This window comes from Mus caroli, unplaced genomic scaffold, assembly GCF_978045245.1.
Source record: "Mus caroli unplaced genomic scaffold, Mus_caroli_1 scaffold_19, whole genome shotgun sequence".
Classification (NCBI taxonomy): domain Eukaryota; kingdom Metazoa; phylum Chordata; class Mammalia; order Rodentia; family Muridae; genus Mus; species Mus caroli.
In genome coordinates, this window is record NW_028227274.1 from 29208320 (window position 1) to 29224663 (window position 16344).

General features: G+C 42.8%; 1 protein-coding gene across 4 annotated transcripts in view; it reads left to right on the forward strand.

The window, feature by feature from the left end:
- Nucleotides 1–2149: 2149 nt before the first annotated feature.
- The window catches only part of Wdr33 (WD repeat domain 33), a 110193-nt gene continuing 95998 nt past the window's right edge, over nt 2150–16344 (forward strand). For all 4 annotated transcript variants that reach the window (XM_029472111.2, XM_029472113.2, XM_021150218.2 and 1 more), the window contains exon 1: nt 2150–2339. The gene's annotated coding sequence lies outside the window, so the exon portion shown is untranslated. The remainder of the gene's footprint in view (nt 2340–16344) is intronic.

A 16344-nucleotide genomic window follows, 5' to 3' on the forward strand; every position in this document is an offset into this window, starting at 1 on the left:
TTTAAAAATTAAATAAATATTCTAAGGTATTTTGTCGTGGGGACAGAAAGGTGACTACAGTAGTGAACTAACTCTCAGTAAGATTTAACTTCTTTAAACACCTTGGGGCATGCAGGGGTGCAGCAACAGCTGAGATCAGGCAGACAGCAAGAGCCTGTGCACACGTTTGCCTGGGTCACTTTTGCCTGGGTATGTCCGTCCACAGGCAAAAGCCTGTTGGCTTCTGATTACTCCTTTTCACACATCTGTCAACTGAGGATCGTAGGCAGTCCTTGGAATCCAGATCCAGGACCCGAGGGAGCACCTAGCCTTGTAGCTAAGGATAGACCCCCAACTGCCTATGTAGCTAAAGACTGCCTCAAACTTGATTCTTCCTGCCTCTCTGCACCCCAAGTGCTGGTATTGGCATGTCCCACCATGCCTGGTTCATGTGGTGTGGGAGAAGGTGAAGTCATGAGTGCATGTGTGTTGTTGGCAAACACAGCTATGTCCGGGACTCCGATGTCTCAGACCCATGGTGTCTTAGTGAGGGTTTCTATTGCTGTGGTAAAATGCCATAGCCAAAAGCAGCTTGAGGAGGAAAGTTCTCAGATACTTTCAGATTACAGTCCCTCACACCCTGCGGGAAGTCTGAAAAAGAATGAAAGACAGCAAGACTGATGCAGAAGCCATGGAGGAGTGGCTCTTCGCTCTCCATAGCTTGCTCAGAGCGTTTTCTTTTAGCTGGCCACAATGAGCTGGGCTCTCCCACATCAATCATCAATTAAGGAAGTGTACCACCAGCTTGCTTATAGACCAATCTGGAGGGAGCATTTTCTCAGCCGAGGTTCTGTCTTCCCAAATAATTCTAGCTCGGCAGGTCATCTATCCAGCACAAGACTGAAAAGGACAAGTAGGGGAGGATAGTTAGGAAGCAATTCCATCATTTAAATAAAAACGACTGACTAGTGCAAACTCTGGAGAGCTTTGCGGTGCTTGTGTGTGTGTGTGTGGAGGCTAGAGGTAAAGGGTGTCTTCCTCAATCATTTTCTTATATATATTTTTCACACACAAAACCATTTAAGGCTGGGTATAATTCCAGCATTTGGGAGGCAGAGGCAGAGAGGCAGAGGCAGGTGGCTCTCTGAGTTTGAGGCCCACGTTGTTTGTTTGTTTGTTTGTTTCTTTCTTTTTTTTTTTTTTTTCCTTTTTTCTTTTGATTTTTCGAGACAGGGTTTCTCTGTGTAGCCCTGGCTGTCCTGGAACTCACGCTGTAGACCAGGCTGGCCTTAACTCAGATCCGCCTGCTTCTGCCTCCCAAGTGCTGGGATTAAAAGCGTGCACCACCACGCCCGGCGAGGGCCTGTCTTGTTTCTTATTGAATCCTAGGCCAATCAGGGCTACAAGGGAGACTCAGGTCTTCTGCAAGAGCCTTGCTCACAATTTAATTCTTGCATTGAAGGATGCCTTTGAACTTCTGTCCCTGCTGTCGTCACTTCATAGGCTTTCAAACCCAGTTTATGCAGTGCTAGAGAAGAAAAAATTCTGGGTTTCCTACATGCAAACGCTTGACCAACCGGTACATTTGTTGGGAGACTTTGTATTTCTTTCTCACCATGTAGGACTGGGAATCAGACTAAGATAATCAGGCCATACTGCTGGCTCCTTTATCACAGGCTTATGCTCTGGTTTTTCGACCTTGAACTCATGGTAATCCTCCTGTCTCAGCCTCTTTTTTTTTTTTTTTTTTTTTCCAAAACGGGGTTTCTCTGTGTAGCCCTGGCTGTCCTGGAACCCACTGTGTAGACCAGGCTGGCCTCAAACGCAGAAATTTCCCTGCCTCTGTCTCCCAAGTGCTGGGATTAAAGGTACGCGCCACCACTGCTGGGCTGTGTCTCAGCCTCTTAAATGCTATGATTACAAGCATGAGCCACCACAGCTGGCTTTAACAAGTATCTTATTTAGTTTTGTGAAATGGGATGTTCTGAGAATATGCAGGATGCCTCATGTGGTAAGGAATGAAAGACGAAAGGTTCCAGCACTATGATAACTCCATCAGCCGCCAAGATGAACTCAAATCTTTGGGCGCCGTATCCAAGCCCCACCCCTCACCTGCGCGCATGCTCTATTCGAGCCCTACCGTAGACCTGCGGCACAGGCGCGCGGGGCGTAGCGCCGTGAGGCCGTGATGACGCACAGGCGTACGCTCGGTGGCTCCTCGGGTAAGATGGCGGCTGCATCTTTGAAGGAGAGGAATTGAAGAGTGAGGAGAAGGGAAGGAGGGCCAGACCGGAGAGACGTTCCCTGCGGCGCCAAAGGACGCCGCGCTCGCGGTTAGGAGCTCCTCCCGGCCCCCCACGGTAAGTCCGCCGTGGGACCGGTGAGGGCCGCGGCCGGTCGCGCTCCGCCATTTTCGGGCCCGGCCGTTGCGTGCTTCGGGGGTCCGGAGGGGACAGGTCGCGGGAGAGAAGAGGACGGACGTCCGCCAGGCCGGCCGCGGCCGGCGGGGGCCCTAGCGGAGGAACTCTGCGGAGGAGGCCGTGAGGCAACCTAACCTAGGCCCAGCTGGGACAGCGAGGCCGGCCGCAGAGACGCGAAGTTCGGAGGAAGGAGGCGCGTTGGGTGCAGAGGGGAGTGGGACCAAGTGCGGCTTTGGGTTCGGCCCAGAAAGGGGCTGGGGAAGTTCCCGGCGAGCCCGAGAGACAGCTGCAGAGTCAGCCGGGGTGCTTTCGAGAATCGAGGTCCATGCAGGGGGCGGGAGGCAGGCAGAGCCTTGCCCTTCTGCAGGAGTTTTATTCCTATCTGGCTGCATGCAAATGTCCCATTAAGCACTGATTCTCAATTTCCCGCTGGAAATTAAATCCTGGTCTCAGAATATGAGAAAAACAAAGGCTTCCTGGCATCTAGATATTTATGATACTAGAAAGTGTGTCTCCCTTTCTCCACCCCACCCCCATTTCCCTCCGTTCCCCACCCCTCCCCCAATTTCTTTGAGACTGGCCTAGTTATATTGCCTGTGTTCACCTAGAATTTCCACCCTTTCACCTGCCAGTCCAAGCGAGAGATGATAAGAGCGGGCTTCCTCCCTGGGCTAGCGGTCTCTTTTTTTTGTTTGGTTTGTTTTGATTTTTTTTCCCCTATTGATACAGGGTTTCAGTGTGTAGCCTAAGTTTCGAACTCAGCGGCTTATTAATCATCCTGGCTTTATTATCCCAACCGTGGGAATGGTTATGAGCCTGAGCCCCACTAGACTTGGCTGTAACCCAGGCCAACACTAACTTCCTACGTAGCTGACCTGGCCTTACTCTTTGATCCTCTTCTGCTTCTCAAGTGATGGGATTTCAGGCCTGGGGCACCCACCCACCACACGTGGCCTACAGAGAATTCCTGTGCTTTATTTTTTCTTTCTTAAGTGAAAGAGTAGTTAGTGTGTGAGTGTGTGTGTGGTGGTGTTGGTGGGGGGACGGAGAGAGAGAGAAAGAGAGCGAGCGCCCGCGAGCGAGCGCTTAAGCTCTCTTGTAGGTCTGAGGAAGTTTCCTGGAGAATGCCTTTCCACCAGAGGAGTCTTGAATTTAGGTTGCAGTAGGTGGTTTAACTGCCGAGCCATCTAATGGGGTACATTCTCCTGTCTGTCTGTCTGTTTTAAAACAGAAAGTAAGTGTTGATACTTGGTTGTAACCCTGTGGCTCTTCTGGAGTAAATAAGTGAGAGGCTGGATTGCCTCCTTGGGTTGAGACTCAAAGTCAGAAAAGTCTTAGCGTGTGTAAGGACTGTTAGGAACGCTTTAGTTTCTATACAAGAGGCACTAGCGTTTCTGGAGCGTTGGAAGACGGGAACCAAGCCACAGGTTACATACATCTCTTGGGAGCAAAACTTTCACGTACACTCTTGACATAATGCAGGCAGCTTTTTGCCCATGAATGTTTAACCCAAACAAAGCACTTAGTGACTGTTAAAAGAAAACACTTTAATTGTTTCCCTGGTGGCACTTTTTTCTTTCCTAATCTTAATTGCATTTGGGACCCACCTTCTGTTACTGTTAGGTACATGTGCATTTTTAATTCATTTCCTTACCTGGTAAAAGGCAGTATACTGTACAGATTTGGGTTTGAGCCAAAACTTGAAGTTTTGTATTTAGTTTATTTACTGTAGAGACATGGGTAGCATTTTTGATACCCTTTTCCCAGGCCTGGGAAGAAGTTGGTTTATGTCACGTTGCATTAGAAAAAGTAGATTTGGCTGTGGCGGTGGTACATGTGCCTCTAATTCCAGCACCTGGGGAGGCAGAGAGAGGTGCATTTTCCAGTTGAAAGCCAGCCTGGTCTACAGCTTGAGTTCCAGGACAGCCAGGGCTACACAGAGAAATCCTCCGGAAAACCAAAACCAAACCAAATCCCCCACCTCAAAAAAAGAAAAAAAAAGAAAGAAAGAAAGAAAAAGTAAATTGCTATTTATGAAGCTGAAAGCTTAGTTCTCATTCCTTTCTTTGGTTGGTAAAAATATGAAATGACTAATTTTGTCATCACAGTATTTTTTTAAGATTATATTTATTTATTTAATGTATGTGAGTACACTGAATCTGTCTTCAGACACTGCCATCATGGTTTTATCGTGACCTAAACCTTTAATAATATTTTTACTGCCCTCTTAAGTCCTATATATTCAGAGCTTGCTTTGCTAAGTAACAAAAAGTCCATTTTTCTTCTCTCATTACTTTTTTTGTTTTTAGTTTTGGTAGATATTATTTGATTATGGCTAAGCTCAAACTTTTGTACTTTGGTAACGTTTCATAACTCCATCAAAGATACTATTGAAAGGTTTAATTATAAATTTATAGGAATGCACTTATGTAATACTTTTGAGGTTATATATCATAAATTTGGTATTTCACTTGTATTTTTAGATCTTAAGTAAAGTAGTATTGAAGGTAAGTGGTCAGTATGAAAACATTCTGTGTTATGGGTGTGTGTAGAGGTCAGAGGACAAATGAGAGGAGTTGGTTTTCTCCTTCCACCATGTGGCTTCTGAAGTTGTCAGCTGCCTCTACCCACTGAGCCCTGACACACCTGTCCCTGGCCAGTTACAGTACTTACGAGTTTTATCTTTGTTCTTAAATGTGGCTTAGTTTTAAGGTTTCAGCTTGCACATGTTCTTTGGTGACATACCTTTCTCATTACAAAACATTTATAGATACAGAAGCTTGTCAGCATATTGGAGAATATGGCATATATTACTGTTACTCCTTCTGGACTGTAAACATTTCAGTAATTCTCAGGTGGAGTAACAATTTGAGTATTTATAGATTCCAAGCCTGAGGGAGATGTATTGGAAAGAAAATCATGTGGGTCTGTAGTGGGTTTGAAAGCTAACTTTGTAGTGAGGATGTGGTGAGTGTTGAAACTGGGGGTCTTACCTATTGTAAATGTGTGCTCTGTCATTGAACTGAACCTCCAGCTCTGAAGCATTGTTTAGAATGGACCAGTTAATTTAACACTAGGAGTTTCAGTCTCCTTACATATAAGCATGCTAATTGTCACGGCTTCAAGAGTAACATGCCTGTAATCCCCAGCACTCCAGGAGATAGAGAGAGCAGATAGGCAGTGTGAGAGCAGCCTGCTCTACAGAGTGAGTTCCAGGCCAGTCAGAGCTATGTAGTATGAAGCCCTGTCTCAAAAAGACAAAAAAACAAAAAAGCAAAAATGATTTCACCATTTCCACCCCAGTAAGAAATATGAAAATGTATTGAATGTGTATACTGCATGTACTCAATGCAGAGCCAGTGAATACAGGCTGCCTCGCAGAGATCTTGTCTTTGTGTTCTTCCACTTCATTCATTTGTTAATGGACCTCTAGATTGGTTCCATTCCTGCCTATTGTGAATAGCACAGAGAGTGCAAGTATCTCTGGTGTATACATTTAAGTTTATACATATGTACCTAGCAGTGGGGTAGCTGGGTCATCACAAGTTCTTTTCAGTTTTTGAGGAATTCTGTAGTGACTGTACATGTTTACATTTCTTAACACACACACACACACACACACACACACCCCACCCCCAGACAGAGTTTCTCTGTGTAGCCCTGGCTGTCCTGGAACTCACTTTGTAGACCTCATTTCTGACCTGGAACTCAGAAATTTGCCTGCCTCTGCCTTCCAATGTGCCACCACTGCCTGACATGTTTACATTTCTACCTGCGGATTTGAATTAGGTTTCTTCTCAAATCACATCCTTTCCAGCATTTTTTGTTGTTAGTCAGGGTCTCATTTTGTCACTCTGGTTTGTTTGGAACTCACTGACATCTGCCGATCTCTATCTATGACTCCAGTGCTGGGATTAAAGGCCTGCTCCACACTCTTGGCTGGCATTTTTTTTTTTTTTTTCCGAGACAGGGTTTCTCTTTGTAGCCCTGGCTATCCTGGAACTCACTTTGTAGACCAGGCTGGCCTCGAACTCAGAAATCCGCCTGCCTCTGCCTCCCAAGTGCTGGGATTAAAGGCGTGTGCCACTACTGCCCAGCGTAACATGGTTTTTAGCTGACAGTGTAGTTGCTGGGAATTGAATTTATCTTTTTTGTTTTTGGCCTGGCCTTTTTGATTGGAGTGTCGTGGAGTCTCACAGCAGTTTTAGTTAGCATTTTCCTGACTTTGTGTATTTTCTTCATTTAAGAATTTGTTTGAGGGGCTGGAGAGATGGTTCAGTGGTTAAGAGCACTGACTGTTCTTCCAGAGGTCCTGATTCCCAGCAACCACATGGTGGCTCACAACTATCTGGAATGGGGTCTGACATACTCTTCTGATGTGTGTCTGAAGACAGCTACAGTGTACTTATATACATAAAAATAAATAAATCTTTAAAAAATTTTTAATTGTTTAAGTTGACTGTGATGTCACATATCTATAGACTCAGTACTCAGAAGGCAGTGGCAGCAAGAGGTTTGGGGGATTGATCCAAGTTCAAGAGGCCAGCCTCGTCTACACAGTAAGTTTCAGACCAGCCAGAGCTACATACTAAGGCCCTCCTGTCTCAGAAAAAAGAAAAGAACCATCAGTAAATCAAAGGAATAAGCCGGGCGTGGTGGCGCACGCCTTTAATCCCAGCACTCGGGAGGCAGAGACAGGCGGATTTCTGAGTTCGAGGCCAGCCTGGTCTACAGAGTGAGCTCCAGGACAGCCAGGGCTACACAGAGAAACCTTGTCTCGAAAAACAAAAAAAACAAAACAACAAAAAAAAAAAATCAAAGGAATAGTTTTTGGACTAGAGAGGCAGCACTGGATGCTCTTCCAAAGGACTCTGGTTCAATTTCTAGCACCCACTTGGCAGCGTCTGTAACTCCAGTTCCAAAAAATAGACACCCTTACACAGACATATGTGCACATACTTTTTTTTTTTTTTTAAAGGAATCAAAGAGAATAATTAAATATGCTTTAAACATATAATTGGTAACTGTCAAGCTGGAGTGATGGCACAGATCACTGCAGATTTGAGGTCAGCTAGCTAGGTAATCTAGGCTATAAAGTTAAGAGCCTGTCTCATTTGTGGTGGTGCACCCTTTAATTCCAGCACTTGGGAAGCAGAGGCAGGTGGATCTCCAAGTTCAAGCCCAGCCTGGCCTATAGAGCAAATTCCAGGACAGCCAGTGCTACACAGAGAAACTCCATCTCAAATAACAAAAACAAACCAACAGAAACAAAGGATTGCTTCACTCAGTGCTCTTAACTCCTGAGCCATTTTGATTGGGTAGCCCAGGGTAGTTTCCATGAGATAGACTTAGCCTAATATATACCTTGCTATTTTGTTATTTTGTTGTTTGAAGTCTTAGACTACCTTGTGCATGTTAGTCAAGCACTTTTACCATTAAGCTATATATACATTTGTGGACTGTTTTTTTAAAAATCTTGCCGAAGCTTATCCTGAGCTCAAGTGTTTCTCCCAGTTCAGCTGTGCTGTTGTGTATCTTAAAAAAATTTTTTATGTGTATGGGTGTTTTGTTTGCATGTATGTCTGCTGCAGAAGCTAAAAGAGAGTATCAGACCCCCAGAACTGAAGTTACAGACGGTTGTGAGCTGTCGTGTGTGTGCTAGGAGTTGAACCTTGGTTTTCTGGAAGAAAAGATACTGTTCTTAACCTCTGAGCTGTCTTTTCAGCTCCCGGGTGCATATTTGTTTGAAGAAGATCGTCCTGTGCATGGTGCCATGTGTGTTTAATCCAGCACTGGGGAAGCAGAGGCAGGTGCATCTGAGTTCCAGGCTAGCCTGGTTTCCTTAACAAGTTCCATGCCATCGAGTGCTATAGCATAGTGAGACCTTGTCTAAAAAAAAAGAAAGGAAGGTCTGTTGTCCATTAACACGATGAATTATTTCTCTTCTTTTAATTTTTTTTTTTTTTTTTTTGGTTTTTCGAGACAGGGTTTCTCTGTGTAGCCCTGGCTGTCCTGGAACTCACTTTGTAGACCAGGCTGGCCTCGAACTCAGAAATCCGCCTGCCTCTGCCTCCCAAGTGCTGGGATTAAAGGCGTGCGCCACCACGCTCGGCTTCTTTTCATTTTTAGTTATCTTTATTGTGTGTGTGTGTGTGTTTTGCTTCTATGTCTGTAGTCTATATGTGTACTATGTGCCAGTTGGGGTCAGCAGAGGGAACAGGGTCACCTAGAGCTGGACTTAGAGATGGATTGTGAGCCACCATGTATGTGCTGGGAACTGAACCTTAGTCTTCTGCAAGAAAAGCAAGTGCTCCTAACTGCTGAGCCATCCATCTCTCCAGCTCTTGATTAATTTTCTTTTTATTACTGAGTTGTAAGAGTTCTTTACATATACTAAATCGCCTTCACCTTCCTCCCTGCCTCCCTCTGGGACAGAATCTCATTAGTTTTCCACATGCTGAGATTATACACATGTGCTGACATGATCTGATGCAAGATTCTCATTAAATTTATGATATTTTCTCTGTAGGTTTTCATTTCATTTTTTTGTGTTGTGTGGGTAATAACCCAGAGCCGCCTCCCACATGCTAGGCTGTGCTCTGCCACTGATCTGTGCTGTATCCAGCTTTCTTTGTCATCTATTAAAAAGATTTTTTTTTTAACATGCTTTTCCTGCATGTATGAGTGTACCACATGCATTGAGTACCTGCAAAACCAGAAGAAGGTACCAGATCTTCTGGAACTGGAGTCAGTTGTGGGCCACCGTGTGGGTACTGGGAACTGAACTTGGGTCCTCTGAACAAGAACACTAAGTGTTCTTAACCACTGAGCCATCTCTCCAGCCTCACTTTTTTCTTTTGTGTGTTTTATGTGTGATATGTATGCGACATGTATGTACGTGTTTGTGTGCATGTGCGCACACACGCAAGTTATTCTCACTGACACTGTTTGAGCTAGACTGCCTCTCCCCATGCTGGAATACATATGCACCTTGCTGTGCTTTTTCCTGGGTGCTGGGAATCTGAGCCGTCTCCCTAGCCTCTCTTTTTTTTACTTTCTTTGCGTCACACATGTATGTTCCTTTTCATGCTCATGGGAAAGGGAAAGAAGAATGTCAAGTGTCTTATTCTATCAGGCCCTCTCTTTAATTCCTTTGAGACAGGGTCTCACTGACTTTAGAGCCAAACAGGCAATCAGCAAGCCTCAATAATCCTGTCTTTGCCCTCCACAGTGTTTGGGGTTATAGATATGTATAACCCCATTTGGCTTTTCAGAAGACTCACTGTATATACTAGGATGGCCTTGAATTCAAAGATCTGCTTATGGAGTGGTGGGATTAAATGTGTGAGCTACCACACCTGGCCATTTTACAAAGCTTAAGCATCGGCAGCTAATATTCTTGTTGCTACCAATAAGTTTTGCAACTGTATCACCCCCTGCCCCTACCTTTTCCCCTTTCAACCTTGGACTTTGTACTTATTCTTGTACACATCTTTGCTGGAATGCATAAATTGCAGTTATCTGTCAGTTCCAAGGCAGGATTTCTGCAGTAAAAGGGCTTCATCTTTTTGGACTTTTAGCATTAAAATTACACTTGTTACCTATGCCAGTAGCAATAGCTAAAGACTCCAGGGTTTTAGTTTTGATTTATTTTGTTTTGTTTTGTTTTTTTGGGACGGGCCCTTCTAGGCTGTCCTAGACTCACTGTAGAACTGGCTGGCCTTGAACTTAAGAGGTCCAACTGCTTCTGCCTCCCAAGTGCTGGGATTAAATCATGTGCCACCCCCATCTGGCTGTGTGTGTGTGTGTGTGTGTGTGTGTGTGTAGAGGTTGTGGTTGTGGTTTTGGTTTTTTTTTTTTTTTTGTCATCTGGCAATATGGGAAAATTAGAAAATTATTACTACATCATTAATCTGTTTATATGTATCCGATGTCATTGTCCGTATGTGGAGCTCAGAGGACAACTTTTGAGAAGTGATTCTCTCCATCCACCTTTCACTGGGGTTCTCAGGATCAAACTCAAGCTGTCAGGCTTGTGTGACAAGGGCCTTTACTCTCAGAGCTCTCTTGCTGGCCCTAAACTGAGTTATATATGTATGAAATTATTAAATAGTAGCCACAAAACAAATTAAGTTTTGGAAGATAATACACTTGATACAAATTCAAAAATTACAGGCTAAGTTCCTTTTCACCTTTTTCCTAATTCATTGAATTTTTATTTATTTATTTATTATTTATTTTTTTAAAAGATTTATTTATTATTATTATATCTAAGTACACTGTAGCTGCCTTCAGATGCACCAGAAAAGGGCATCAGATCTCATTATGGATGGTTGTGAGCCACCATGTGGTTGCTAGGATTTGAACTCAGGACCTTTGGAAGAGCAGTGGGTACTCTTTTTTTTTTTTAAAGATTTATTTATTTATTTATTTATTTATTTATTTATTTATTGTAAGTACACGGTAGCTGTCTTCAGACGCACCAGAAGAGGGCATCAGATCTCATTACGGGTGGTTGTGAGCCACCATGTGGTTGCTGGGATTTGAACTTTGGACTTTTGGAAAAGCAGTTTTTTTTTTTATAAAAGCATATTTTTTATATGCTACTAGCTTATTTTATGTAATTATTTCACATAACCAAGGTTGTGTTATTATTAAATATTTGTTATTCATTTGCTTGTTTGTTTTTTGAGACAGGGTTTTTCTCTGTAACTTTGGCTGTCCTAGAACTCACTCTGTAGACCAGGCTGGCCTCAAATTCAAAGAGATCAGCCTGCCTCTGCCTCCCAAATGCCACCACCACCTGGCTAATTTTTATTTTGTTTGCTTTCATTTGCCATTTAAAAATTACGTTTATGATATTTTGTCTACATGTTTGTATATATACCCACCATATGCATGCCTGGTTCTTGTAGAGGTCAGAAGAGAGTATTAGATCCCCTGGAACTGGAGTTATGAGTGGTTGTGAACCACCATGTGGGTGCTGGGAACTAAACTGAGGTACTAATGAGCAAGAGCAACAACTCTTCTTAACTGCTAAGACTTCTCTCCACCCCCTTTATATACATTTTAAGGTACACTGTCACTGTAATGTATTCAGGTGCTTAGTCTTGGTTCTCCTGCCTCAGAGTCCTAAGTGCTGGGAGTACAAGTGTATATACCATCATATCTGCCTCATCCTTAGCTCTTTTGACAGTGTACTTGTATTTACTCTGTAAGCCTAGCAATGGATAAAATAATACGACCAACCTATTCTACCAGTCACTGTTATTAATTCCTGTTTCTGGAATATTCTGGACACTAGTCCAGATATTCTCAACATGTGGGGTTTGGCCCCTTTGGGGGTCAAAGGACCCTTCTACATGGGTCGACTTAAGTCTACCAGAAAAAAACAGGTATTTACATTATAATTCATAGCAGTAGCAAGATTATACTTACAATTAGAGGTGTTACTACAACAGGAGGAATTGCATTAGGAAGGTTTAGAATCACTATACTAGTAGGTATAAAAAAAAAGCATCATTAATTTTTAAAAGTGCAAAAAATTGTTATATTAAGTATGTTTAATTTTTTAATCTTTGTATGCATTCATCTGCCATTACTCATAGTATATTTGGAATCCAGAGGTTGATGTCAGCGATCTTTCTCTACTACTCTCTATCTTATTTATTTTTATATAGAGAGGGTTTTACTATGTAGTCCTGGTATGTGGGACTCTGTCTCCCTAGTGCTGGGATTAAGAGCGTGCACCACTGTCTGCTTGTCTCTGTTTCTGTGATTGTCTCTGTCTGTCCTTACTATGTACCTTTCCTCTGCCTCCTGAGTACTGAGTTTAAAGGTGTGTGCTATCACCTACACCTGCATCTATCTCATTCCTGAGTACTGAGTTTAAAGGTGTGTGCTATCACCTACACCTGCATCTATCTCATTCCTGAGTACTGAGTTTAAAGGTGTGTGCTATCACCTACACCTGCATCTATCTCATTTTAGAGAGAAGAGTTCCCTTCCCCCTGTTTGTCTTGAGACAGGGTCTCTCTATGTAGAGCCAGCTGGCCTTGAACTCATAGAGGTCTACTTGCCTCTGCTTCTCTAATGCTGGGATCATAGGTGTGTGCCACCAACCCTAGCTGAGACAAGTCTCTTATTGAGCCTGGGGCTTGTAGTTTTGGCTAGATTGGCTGCCCTGCCCGTTGAGTTCTAAGGATCCTCCTGTCTCCCTATCTCCCACCTCCATAGTAGTGGGCTTGTAAATGTGCACTTTTGTGCCTGGCTCTGTTTGTTAGTCTGCATATTTGCCATAGTGTGCATGTGGAGGTCAGAGGACAACATGGCAAAGGAAGTCAGTTGTCTCCAGCTCCAGTACCATGTACTTTTTTGAGACAGCAGTTCACTGTGTAATCTTGGCTGGTGAACTCCCTAGTACACCAGGCTGGACATAAATTTAGAGATCCTTCTGCATCTCACTGAGTGCTGGAATTAAAGGAGTGGACTACTGAGGCTAGAGAGATGACTTAGCAGTTAGGAGCACTTGTTGCTCCTACAGAGGACTTGGTTCATTGACCACCACCTATGTGGTGGTTCACAACCATTGGTAACTCCAGTTTCTGGTGTTCTATGCCACATTCCGACCTCTGGGCCCTAAAAAATACACATGGTACTTGAGCAGGGAAAACACTCAGGCACATACAGTGGATTTAAAAGACCTTGTACTGCTCTTTCAGTGGACTTGGATCCCCAGGACACATTTGGGCAGCTCCTGTAACCTACCTGTACCTGAGCTCCAGGGGAAATCTGAAGCCTCCTTGAGTATTTACAACATCCCACACAGATAAACATATAAATAATCAAAAATAAGAAAAATGGTCTTTACAAACACAGATAAACATATAAATAATCAAAAATAAGAAAAATCGTCTTTACAAACTGTATGTACTACTCTGTTTTTGTTTAGTTTTATTTAAAAGATTAATTTTTAATTATGTGTACTTGGTCTGTGCAGTGTCCATAGATTCTGGAGAAGGATATTGAATCTCCATGGACCCCAAATTACAGGCACTTGGAAACCACCTGATGTGGGTGCTGGGAACTGAACTCAGATCCACTGGAAGAACAGGAACCACTCCTAACGCACTGAACCATCTCTCTACCCTGTGTGGGTTTTTTTGTTTGTTTTTGTTTTTAAATAGAGTACTTAAGAGAACTAAGTAGCTTAAGTTGGCTTCAAACTTGCTATTTTTCTACCCATCTCTTGAGTGCTGAGGTTGTAGGGATACCACAATGCCTGACCTTAGGTGGTCCCTTTATTGGGAGTTATTGTTTGATTGGTTTTTCCAGACAGAGATTCTCTGTGTAGCCCTGGGTTTCTTGACCTCTCTCTGTAGACCAAGCTGGCCTAAAACTCAATAGATTCTCCTGCCTCTGCCTCCCACGATGCTGGGATTAAAGGTGTGGGCAACTACTGCTGGGCTCCATTAGATAATTTTTGCCAATGTATGAACACCATAGATGGTGCTTACATACCTACCATGATACTATAGGCCAATCTACATGACTCTTTTTTTTTCCTTCCTCCCTTCCTTCCTTCCTTGGCTGTGTTTTTGAGGCAGGGTCTCACTCTGCAGCTCTAGCTGTCCTGAAACTTTCATAGACCTTTCTGTCTGAGGCTGTTACTTGTCATCCTGCCTCAGCTTTCCAAATACTAGGCATGGTCTATGGTACCCAGTATACACACACACACACACACACACACACACACACACACAGATATACATATATTTCCCCTCTAAATAGGAGTACAATTTAAAATAGAATATTATATAGTATACATAAGCCTGTAGTGTCATAGTTTATTGCCATTGTCAACTTCTGTGTGTTGTACATAATTGAGAATTGTATGTGCTTTATTTTTATGTACTTGGCAACATAGGTTTGCTTATACAGCATTTTTACAAATCCAAGTATTGCCTTGTGCTCTGATGTTGGGTTGGCTGTGACTTTACTAGGCAATAGATATTTTAATTTTGATCGTAATGGTAAGATACCAAATTTGTTTATGTGCTGGGAAATTTTTATGGGCATCGGATCAGGAATGAAAGAGAAGAATTTTAGAGAAAATTTTACAGATGTTAATATACTATTGAGCTACCATGAGCAATTGTATGGCCTAGAAATGAGTGACTTGGGAGAAAATAATTTTTTTTAAAGTACAGACCACCAAAATTAACTAAAGAACCAAGAATCAGTTTCCTTTTACAAGGGCTAATTGCATCAGGAGCTAAAGAATTTCTAACAAAACTTCTAAAATAGGATAGAATTCAGGTGGCCAAGGAAACCGTGACTATTATGATTTGTGGCTCTGATGTTATAGCCAGTTTAAATTCCAGTATGAGTCACTTTTGTCTTACTTGGTGACTGCTAAAGTAGGTGGGTTTTTCTGTCAGAGCTTTTGCGTGATGGTAATTTCTGTTCTGCTACATGGTTGTACAATCTACTGGGCCATCTCGAAACATCCAGGATATTTATTGTTTCTGAACACATCACCCCTTCCCCATTTCTACCTCCCTTTCTCACTAACACCCCCACTCCACTCCCCACCCCCATTCCTGTCTCTGTCCCTACCTTTGAGATAGGGTCTTTCTATGTAGCCCCTGGCTGGCCTGGAATCCACTGTGTTGACCAGGCTGGCTTAGAAATTCAGAGATCTGCCTGCCTCAGGGTTGCTGGGATTGAAGGTCTGTGCCACCATGCCCAGCAGAATTTAGTTCCTTTTTTTTTTTTTTAAGATTTATTTATTTTTATGTATGTATGTGAGTACACTGTCACTGTCTTTAGACACACTAGAGGAGAACTTCAGATCCCATTACAGATGGTTGTGAGCTACCATGTTGATGCTGGGAATTGAACACCTCTGGAAGAGCAGCCAGGGCTCTTAACTGCTGAGTCATCTCTCCATCCCCAGAATTCTAATTCGTAAAAACCCTCCAAAAAATAATGAAAATCTATATTTATTCTGCCTTATACTTTGATATGTTATTTTACTTTGTGGTCCTGGGGATGGAACATAGGATGGACTAAAAGTATATAAAGCACTGCTAGTTTTGAAAATAGCTTGGGGGGGAGGGCTGGTGAGATGGCTCAGTGGGTAAGAGCACCCGACTGCTCTTCCGAAGGTCCAGAGTTCAAATCCCAGCAACCACATGGTGGCTCACAACCATCCGTAACAAGATCTGGCGCCCTCTTCTGGAGTGTCTGAAGACAGCTACAGTGTACTTACATATAATAAATAAATCTTAAAAAAAAAAAAAAAAGAAAATAGCTTGGCAGTTTTTCAGAAGTTAATGAGAAATTCAAATGACTCAAAAGTTTCAGTTCTAGGTTTTTACTCCAGGAAAAGAATACATTCATAGAAAAAGCTGTGTTAGTGTTTATAGTAGTTTCATTTAAGTTGCTGAACAGCATACATTTCAAATGTCTCCAGGGAATGGATAAAGTTTGGCTATTGCCATAGATTTTAGCAAGAAAAGAAAGGAATAATTAAAACAGCATGGTTGATTCTTTCAAAACATCATGGTACACTCAAAGGCTTTATGAAATACAATTTTGTTTGCATGATGTTTGTGAACACATATTTTAATGAAGAAAAACATTTCAGTGGGTGCTGTGGTTAAGGTTAGTATTGGAGACTAATACAAGGAACAATTTACGTGGAAATGAGTGTGGTTTTGGAGAGAAGGGGGAGGGAGAGAGAACTTCAAATGATACTACCACCCCCTCCCCCCCTTTTTTTGGTTGGTTTGGTTGGGTTTTAGCTTTTTAAGACAGGGTTCCTCTGTGTAGCCCTTGTCCTGGAACTTCATCTGTAGACCTAGTATGACCTTGGGATTAAAGACATGTACACCCACTACCCACCAATCTTGAATTCTAATTTTCATGTTGCTATCTCTCT